Genomic DNA, 9,187 nt, shown 5'->3' with positions numbered 1-9,187 from the left:
TACCATGGACACGATAGGTCGCCCCGTCGCCCCCCATATTATCCGGGTACACATGGCTCCAGTGTGTACCCAGCTCTAGGGTGCCTCTAGGACGCAGTTTTGGAACCACAGTTTTAAGGGATGTAGACAAATGTATGAACAGTACACCTTCCTCATCTACAATTAACCGGATGTCAGAGCACAGCATTGTATTAATAGCGTTCTGTGGGGGTAATTCAGAGTTGATCTCAGCAGAAAATTTGTTAGCAGTTGGGCAAAACCATGGGGGTCATTCCGAGTTGATCGTAGCTGTGCTGAATTTAGCACAGCTACGATCAGTCACAGTGACATGCGGGGGGAGGGGCGCCCAGCACAGGGCTAGTCCGCCCCGCATGTCAGTCCCTGCCCCGTCGCAGAAGTACAAAAGCATCGCACAACGGCCATGCTTTTGTACTTCAGGAGTAGCTCCCGACCAGCGCAGCTCCTACGCGGTAGCCGGGGGCTACTCATCGCTGCCTGGGTTGCAACGCCTGCGTGTGACATCACGCAGCCCCCGCGGCCCGCCCCTCGGCACGGTCCGGTCACACCTGCGTTGGCTGGACCGCACCCTTTAAACGGCAGCTTAACGTCACGCAGCCGCCGCGGCCTGCCCCCCCCCCCCCCCCCCCCGCTCAGCAACCGCCTCTGCCTGTCAATCAGGCAGAGGCGATCACTAGCTAAAGACAGCCGTCGGCTGTCTGGAATGTGCCGGCGCATGCACAGTTCAGGCCTGATCGCTGCTGTGTGAACACGCACAGCACTGATCAGGTCTGACTTAGCCATCATGTGCACTGCAGGGGGGTGGGGGGGGCAGATGTAACATGTGCAGAGATAGTTAGATTTGGGTGGGTTATTTGTTTCTGTGCAGGGTAAATACTGGCTGCTTTTTTTTTTACACTGCAATTTAGATTGCAGATTGAACACACTCCACCCAAATCTAACTCTCTCTGCACATGTTACATCTGCCCCCCACCCCACCCCTCCTGCAGTGCACATGGTTTTGCCCAACTGCTAACAAATTTGCTGCTGCGATCAGGTCTGAATGACCCCCTATGTCCCTATGTATTGCATCAGCGCGTGCTGATGTGATAATGTGCGGGAAGTCACGCAATTGTAAGTTGTGCAGACAGCACATAGGGGTCTATTCATGACGCAGTTAAAAGCGTGGAGAAATGAGCCAGTGGAGAAGTTGCCACTCCCCGAGTCTTAACCGTAGCCACCACCCCAGAGTCTTAGCCCTGGCCACCACCCCAGGTGGGTTAGTGTTAGGGTAGAGGACAGGCAAAATAATTACCCCATCCCTTGTTGGTATTCTCTGTCAGGATGGCGGTGTTGGTCATGTGACCGCCAGCATTCCAACAACAGGAATCCCACACGGAACCCGTCCTAATAGTAAGCACCTATCGTGGCAATATATTTCTGCGGTGGTGTTTTAGGTACTTTCGATGCTTTAACGTATATAAGTAGTTTATTAGGTATGTTACATTAACCATTGATAGAGTTCTAAACTTTACACGTCAGATGCATTGCGCACGCCACTCAAGCACACTTATCTTAGTAAATAAAGACACAACAACCGTAATTGGCGTGAAAGGGGTCAGCTTTTTATTTTGACTGAGAGGGAGGCCTATTAATACTAAAACTAAAAATGCAGACTTCCCTCTCTAACTAAGGTGGCGGGGAGAAGAACGGTTAAGCATGATAAACAACTTAATAAGGGTGATCCAAAATGATATGACGAAATAGAGCAATAAACATGTGTGTGTGAGGGGGCCTTCTGCCCCAGATGTTCCGGGATTGGCCTGCTGCCTTCATCCCGAGCAATAAAAACATATGTGTGAGGGGGCCTTCTGCCCCAGATGTTCCGGGATCGGCCTCCTGCCTCCATCCCGAACAATAAAAAACATAAGCGTGAGGGGTCCTTCTGCCCCAGATGTTCCGGGATCGGCCTCCTGCCTCCATCCCAGACATCGTAAATCCAAAATCCAAGGCCAGGGGTCGACCTTCTGCCACTACCCCTGTCCACCAACAGTTGTAGGGACGGAGGTACGCTCCGCCCTTACGGGTTAAAAAATAGGGCCACCGGCCCCGATATCCACACATGTTTATGATCTATCATATGGGCCCACCAGGTACGGTGGTGCCCATAAATTAATAATAGGACTGTAAAATTACCTAAAAGTTCACCCGAACTTACTAACAATAAACTCCTTAAGTTGAACTAAAATAACCGTTCAGAAACCGGCCACCAAAAGCCGACACAAGTAACCCCACTGTAGCAACAAAAACCAAATCCCCAGAGCGGGAGGGTGGGTCACGAAAAACTTGAAAGAGGCAGGATTTCCTAGATCTGAAGACTATATGTATGTCAGACCGGCCCCTATACAGAATCCAGCCAATCACAATCCAGGTAGTTTCCCTTACGTTCCTCCCACAAAAACTGTAACCCCTTCCGTGCCAGAGTGATGCATTAAGAGGCGTGCCGCATGCCCAGCGGTGAGTTTATGTTGTCTCGGCCACATTCATGACCTACGCAGTCTTTCATGTTTATACCTTATTTGTATGTTTGTCCGGGCAGCAACACCTTGTAACAGCTGCGTCACAGCGTCAGCCTCACCCAGGAGACCCTGACTTATGCAGCAGTGATATTTAGTGACGGAGAACTTCAACTGACCATTCATGCTGCCTTCATCATCAAAGCTGAGTGTTACATCATCATTTCTACTCCCAATAAAGTATATATATAGTGTGTGTGTGTGTGTGTGTGTGTGTGTGTGTGTGTGTGTGTGTGTGTGTGTGTGTGTGATGTGTGTGTGTGATGTGTGTGTGTGTGTGTGTGTGTGTGTGTGTGTGTGTGTGTGTGCGTGTGTGTGCGTGTGTGTGTGTGTGTGTGTGTGTGTGTGTGTGTGTGTGTGTGTGTGCGTGTGTGTGTGTGTGACACATCATACTTGCCTGGCTGGGAGGGCTCCCCGGAAAGGTGGGCAAGCCTCCCGTTTTTCCTGTCAGGCCCCCCACTCACCCCCTCGGCCACCCACAGCAGAGAACAAGTGGGCGGCCGAGGGGATCCGATGACGTGATTCGCGCTGAATCACGTCATCGTAGCTCCGCCCCCTGCTTTACAGTGCCTATTTTCTCAGCACTGTATAGTGGGGGGTGGAGCCACGATGACGCGAGCGTGATGTCACGCCCCCGGACTGCCCACTTCCCCGTCATCACGCCCCCGGACAGCCCACATTGGCTCTGACCACGCCCTCGGACGGCCCATCATGCCGCCGGTCACGCCCCCATGCGCCTACAACGCTGCAAGTATGGTGTGTGTGTGTGATTGAGATTGCTCTCTTTGTGTTTATCATTACCTGCTTTGTATCTGAAGAATGTGGTTTAACCAGGAACGTGATGCTATTGTGTAACTGCAGCAGAGATGCCAGCAAAGATTGTGCAGCTTAAACACAATTCTAGTAACACTGAATAGAAATGAACCTTGAATTAGGTGTGTTACATATGGGCACATGCTCACGGCATACCTCCCAGCATGCCCCTCTCCAGGACACAATGCTCCGCTCCTGCACTTCCCTCTTACTGTATGATCGCCCTCACCTGTGCTGACACACCTTTCTTATCCATTAACCTGTTCAGCACTGGTGCCGGCAATCACACATTAAGAGAGAAGTCCAGGAGCAGAGCATTGTGTCCCTCCTGGAGAGGGTCATGTTGGGAGGTATGCTCACGGTGAGGACACTAAACTCATACTTACCGACTTTTCAAATCTCCTCTCCGGGAGATGCCCGGAGAGGAGAAGCAGGTGGGCGGCACTGAGGGCGGGGCTGACATAATTACATCATTAAGCCCCGCCTACTCACCAGGAAAAGTGCACAGTTGGGTAATATTTGCAAAGGGGGCGGAGCTAAAATGACGCGATTAGCATATAATTGTGTCATTAGGCTCCGCCCCCTCCACCAGTACGCGATTTCGCTATGTCTTTCTTCACATTCTGCCCACTTCACTAGGAAGTGGGCAGAATGCGGGAGGTGTGCCCACTCTTCCTGGGCTGCGGGGGACTACTCGAAAAACCGGGTGTCTCCTGCAGAATCCGGGAGAGTAGGTAAGTATGACTAAACTGTGCTACTTTATACCATCCAGGATCACAATAGAGCAGAGGTTCCCAATCCTCAAGGTGCCCTAACAGTCCAGGTGTTACGGATATCCATGTTTAAGCACAGGTGATTTAATTAGTTCCTCACTCTGGACGGGAAAAGAAAATGCAGTAAAAACCCAGTTTTCTGGGTTTTTGCCACTTTTTCATATGCACTAAGGGGTTTATTTACTAAGCCTTGGATGGAGATAAAGTGCCAGCCAATCAGCTCCTAACTGTCATTTTTCAAACACAGCCTGTGACATGTCAGTTAGGAGCTGATTGTCTGGTCATTTATCTCCGTCTATCTCCATCCATAGGGGTTGTGTACTAAAGCGGGCTTTTCTCTGCTCCCTCTAATTCATGTAGCGTCTTACCGCCCCACTAGCAGTTCTTTTCTCTACCTTGCTCCTGTCCATGCAGCTGAATCGCAACACCATTCTAATGAATGGTGATTGCAATTTGTGGCCGGAGAGGCCTCAGCCACGTGGAAAATGGGCGCCGCGGCACTGAAGGGGTTAACCCCTAGTGCCCGACGCCATGTTGCGGACAATAGGCGCTTGGCGTCACTGTTAAACATACTTACGGCGCTGGGCGCGGACTGTTTAAAAGTTTGTTTAATGATGTGTTTTAACATGTCATATGTAGTGCTCTGTGCACAATTGTAGGATTGCATGTTTAACTGTATTTATTTTATATTCAAGATGTGGTCATCTGTATATTTAAAGAGGAAAATGCACTTACTCTTATAGATGTCTGAAGTGCCTGACACAGTGCTTACCCTGGTCTGGAATGTCGGATGACGCCCAGACCAACTGTAGGGCTGGTGCCATGTGTTGGCAGCTGGGGCACTCCAGCGGTTGTGTTGTCTCTGGGCCTCTGCCCATAGGAGAACCCTTGCAGCAAGTTGCTGTGAACATAGCAGGTCCCCTGCCTGTGCGCAGTAGATCGGGGAAGACACGCAGCCTCCCTGTACTGGATGCCGCACAGGATCCAGAGGCTGGTGGTCTGGCCGCCATCACTGTGGCACAGGTAGCGGACGAGGAGGAAGGAGTAGGCCTAGGTGACAGGGTAGGTTTCCCGAGTCATAGGTCGACGGAGGAGGATTGGAGGGCAGGTCTGACAGTTCGGGCAGACAGTTGCCAGATAGGTATGACGGAGGTGCAGTGCCTGGGGCACCATGTGGGAGGAGACAGGGGTAGGCCCAAACCAGAGGGGGTGGAGGCAACCAGAGGCTGTCCCCGACCCACATCACCCAGACCGGTACTGACCTTAGAACCTGTAAGGCCCTACGGACATGTTGTCATTGACTTTAGTCCTGTAGTGAACCCCTTGACAGAGATGGCTAGGAAGGGCATTCCCAAGTCAGTGGACTTTGCACCCGCTTGCGAGTTGGCATTCCAGTCATTGAAGGAGGCTAGGGAACCCGCTCCAGTGCTGATGGTGCACATTCTTGACCAGGACTGTGTGTTACGAACTACTGCGCCACTGCACGGACTGGGAGCAGTACCGAGCCAGAAAGAGCCATATGGGCAGGAGCACCCTGTGGCCTGTTTGAGCAGAAAACTGCTATGGTGGGAGGTGGGGTATGCCACAATTGGGACACCTTGGGTGGCACTTATTTGTAACCAGCCCCCCACCGTGGTGACTTATCACCCACCAGTTCGGTGGCTGCCATCTACCTTGGGGAAATTGGACAGACTTTTGTGGTGGAGCCTTGAACTTGGACTTCAGGTGGACTATTTGAACATTGTGCACCCACGAAGAGGGGCCCACTACACTATGGATGAACTGTGTAGGCCGGAGCCTACACCCCCTAGGTAGCGTCCCCCTTCAACACAAGGGACTGCGGGACCAGGACCCAAATCGTTGGGACATGGGTCCCTGGTTGACCCGCTTGAATGGGGGGGGGGGGGGAGTGTGGCCGGAGAGGCCTCAGCCACGTGGAAAATGGCCGCCGCGGCACTGAAGGGGTTAACCCCTAGTGCCCGACACCATGTTGCGGACAATAGGCGCTTGGCGTCACTGTTAAACGTACTTACGGCGCTGGGCGCGTACTGTTTAAAAGTTTGTTTAATGATGTGTTTTAACATGTCATATGTAGTGCTCTGTGCACAATTGTATGCATGTTTAACTGTATTTATTTTATATTCAAGATGTGGTCATCTGTATATTTAAAGAGGAAAATGCACTTACTCTTATAGATGTCTGAATAATCATCTCTTATCCTCTGGAAATAGGAAGTGGCATGCTAATGGCCCTGTCCTAGCAGAGAGGTGTGAAGGACAATACCTTTTGATGTGTAAGTTCCTTAGCGAGAGATGCTAATCACTGGGTCTATGGGCTTGGAACTTGTTTCATGTACCTGATTTGGTTGATGTGCGAGCCCTGGGTGGCCGATGCAGGAAGGAAGACTGTTTGTTTGTATTGTAGCCTTTCCTGTTGTAATCTCAAACACTGGGTTTGCCTGGAGATGTGAATGAGACAGAAACATTTGTATTTTGAAGCTATGTGATAAATTTATCAATAGTGAATGTTAATCTGATACCAAACGTCTCTGTCACAGGAAGGAGGACATTGTTTTATTGCACTTATATCCTTGTAAAATGTGATTTATTGGTATTTTGTAAAATAACCTGATTGGTTGGAGAAGACAGGGAGGGCTTACCCCCCCTGTGATACTGTGTGGAAAATTGACATAAAAAGGAGACCTGCGTGCCTCCAGATTTGTAGTTGTACCATCTTTATTCTGCTGAAACATCTGATTGTATGCTGTTGCCCCTAGCAATAGGGAGGAGTCTTTTTAAAGGTTATCATTGAGCAAATAAACATCATTGCCTCAAGAAGATTGCTTCATCTTGTGACCTACAGGGTTAGGCCAAACCTAGCCCCGTCCTCCGGCTGTCCAGGGAAGCAACTAACGTCTCCAAGTTCCGCCCTCCGCCAGCTACCGGTAGAGGCCTAGCAAGTGGCTAGTGGGGATTCGTCAGCACCACACAGGTGTGGTAAGGCAGTGCGTCGGCACATACAGAGCAGAACCGTGGTTCCAAACGCCACGGCAGGTTAGGAGTTCGGTGGTGGCAGCATAAACCCGCCCACAACGCAGTGGGTGGAGTCAGTAACAGGCGGTTACTGACGGTAAGCGGGAATCCCCTATGTGGTCAGGCCTCGTGTGACTTGACCCTCCATTCTGTGCGCAGGAGACGGGACGCGAAAGCGGCGAGTGCTTTCGTACGGGACCGTCCTGTCACACAATTCATGTAGGAATGGAGAACTGTGCTTTCCGCTTCGCCCCTGACTTTGGTTTTGCCATTTCAGGATGGCGTAGACTGTCAGCAGAACGTAGAAGGGCAGCTGTCTCCCCACCCCCTTCTCTGATGCCAGCCAATCAGAGGAGACCAGGGCATATGCAATTATGCATATGCCGGGTCTCCTGACTGCCAGCCGCTGCTGCGCTGATGACTACTCACTGCTCTCCTTCCCCCGCCACTGCTAAAATGTGACCCGACATATACATATGCCAGGTCACCTCCTCCTTGCTGACCTCGCTCAGCTGTTTGTCGGCTGCCCCGGCACATGCGCAGATGACACCTGGAGGCGGGGAAGGGGGGTACATTGCGCATGTGCAGAAAACCCCAGCCGCGGTATGAAGAGAGAAGACTGGAGAAGCTGGGATCGGGAACAGCCGAATAACGCATCGTATCAGGGAACAGGTAAGTATTAATGAATTGCGTTGGAAATATGAAAAAAAAAACCCTGAAATAAGAATGCGATGTTTAGTGAAAAGTTACACATAAACATCGTATTCTTACACGAATAGACACCTTAGTCTTCTAGCCCTGGGCTTCGGTGCGGAGGGTAACCATAGAAGCCTATGGGCTTCTTACCGCACTGTGCTGTGATAGGGATCCCAGCATCCCCCGTGGCTGCTGCGTCACTCTGCGCATGCACAGATGGGCCCCCGGGGCCGATACCAGGGAGTCCAGTGACTTATGAGAAGATCTGTCCTCTGCAATACTAATCGCATACGTTAGTGCATATGTGATTAGTACCATTGGGTTGGGGCTGGGAGACTGGCGCTGAGGATACTGGCGGTCAGCGTACTGATCCCGGGATCCCAGCAGCAGAATGCCGACGGGAGGGGGGCGAGCTCAACAAAGGCCCTTACGGGCTCGTGGCTCGCCTCAGGTTCTATTTCCACTCAGGGCTGTTTCTAGCCAATTTGGCTCCCAGTGCGAGATTTCAAAATGCGCCCCCCCCTCATTAAAATGGGCGTGGGCTCATTAAAGTGGGCGTGGCCTCATCTGATATCATCACGGCCACCACAGGGAAAAATAAAAAAATCTAAAGTCCCCATTTTACACAGTACGGCAGGCAGGTGTCCCCATTTTACACATCACGGCAGGCAGGTGTCCCCATTTTACACATCACGGCAGGCAGGTGTCCCCATTTTACACAGTATGGCAGGCAGGTGTCCCCATTTTACACATCACGGCAGGCAAGTGTCCCCATTTTACACAGTATGGCAGACAGGTGTCCCCATTTTACACAGTATGGCAGGCAGGTGTCCCCATTTTACACAGTATGGCAGGCAGGTGTCCCCATTTTACACATCACGGCAGGCAAGTGTCCCCATTTTACACATTACGCAGGCAGGTGTCCCCATTTTATACATTACGGCAGGCAGGTGTCCCCTTTTTACACAGTACGCAGGCAGGTGTCCCCATGTTATAAATTACGGCAGGCAGGTGTCCCCTTTTTACACAGTACGCAGGCAGGTGTCCCCTTTTTACACAGTACGCAGGCAGGTGTCCCCATGTTATAAATTACGGCAGGCAGGTGTCCCCATTTTACACAGTGCGGCAGGCAGGTGTCCCCTTTTTACACAGTATGGCAGGCAGGTGTCCCCATTTTTTACACTACCCAGGCAGGTGTCCCCATTTTATACACTACGACAGGCAGGTGTCCCCATTTTACACAGTACACAAGCAGATGTCCCCATTAAATACAGTGCGGAAGGCAGGTGTCCCCATTAAA

This window comes from Pseudophryne corroboree, chromosome 5 (assembly GCF_028390025.1).
Source record: "Pseudophryne corroboree isolate aPseCor3 chromosome 5, aPseCor3.hap2, whole genome shotgun sequence".
NCBI lineage: Eukaryota > Metazoa > Chordata > Amphibia > Anura > Myobatrachidae > Pseudophryne > Pseudophryne corroboree.
Note: the sequence above shows the minus strand (reverse complement) of the source record.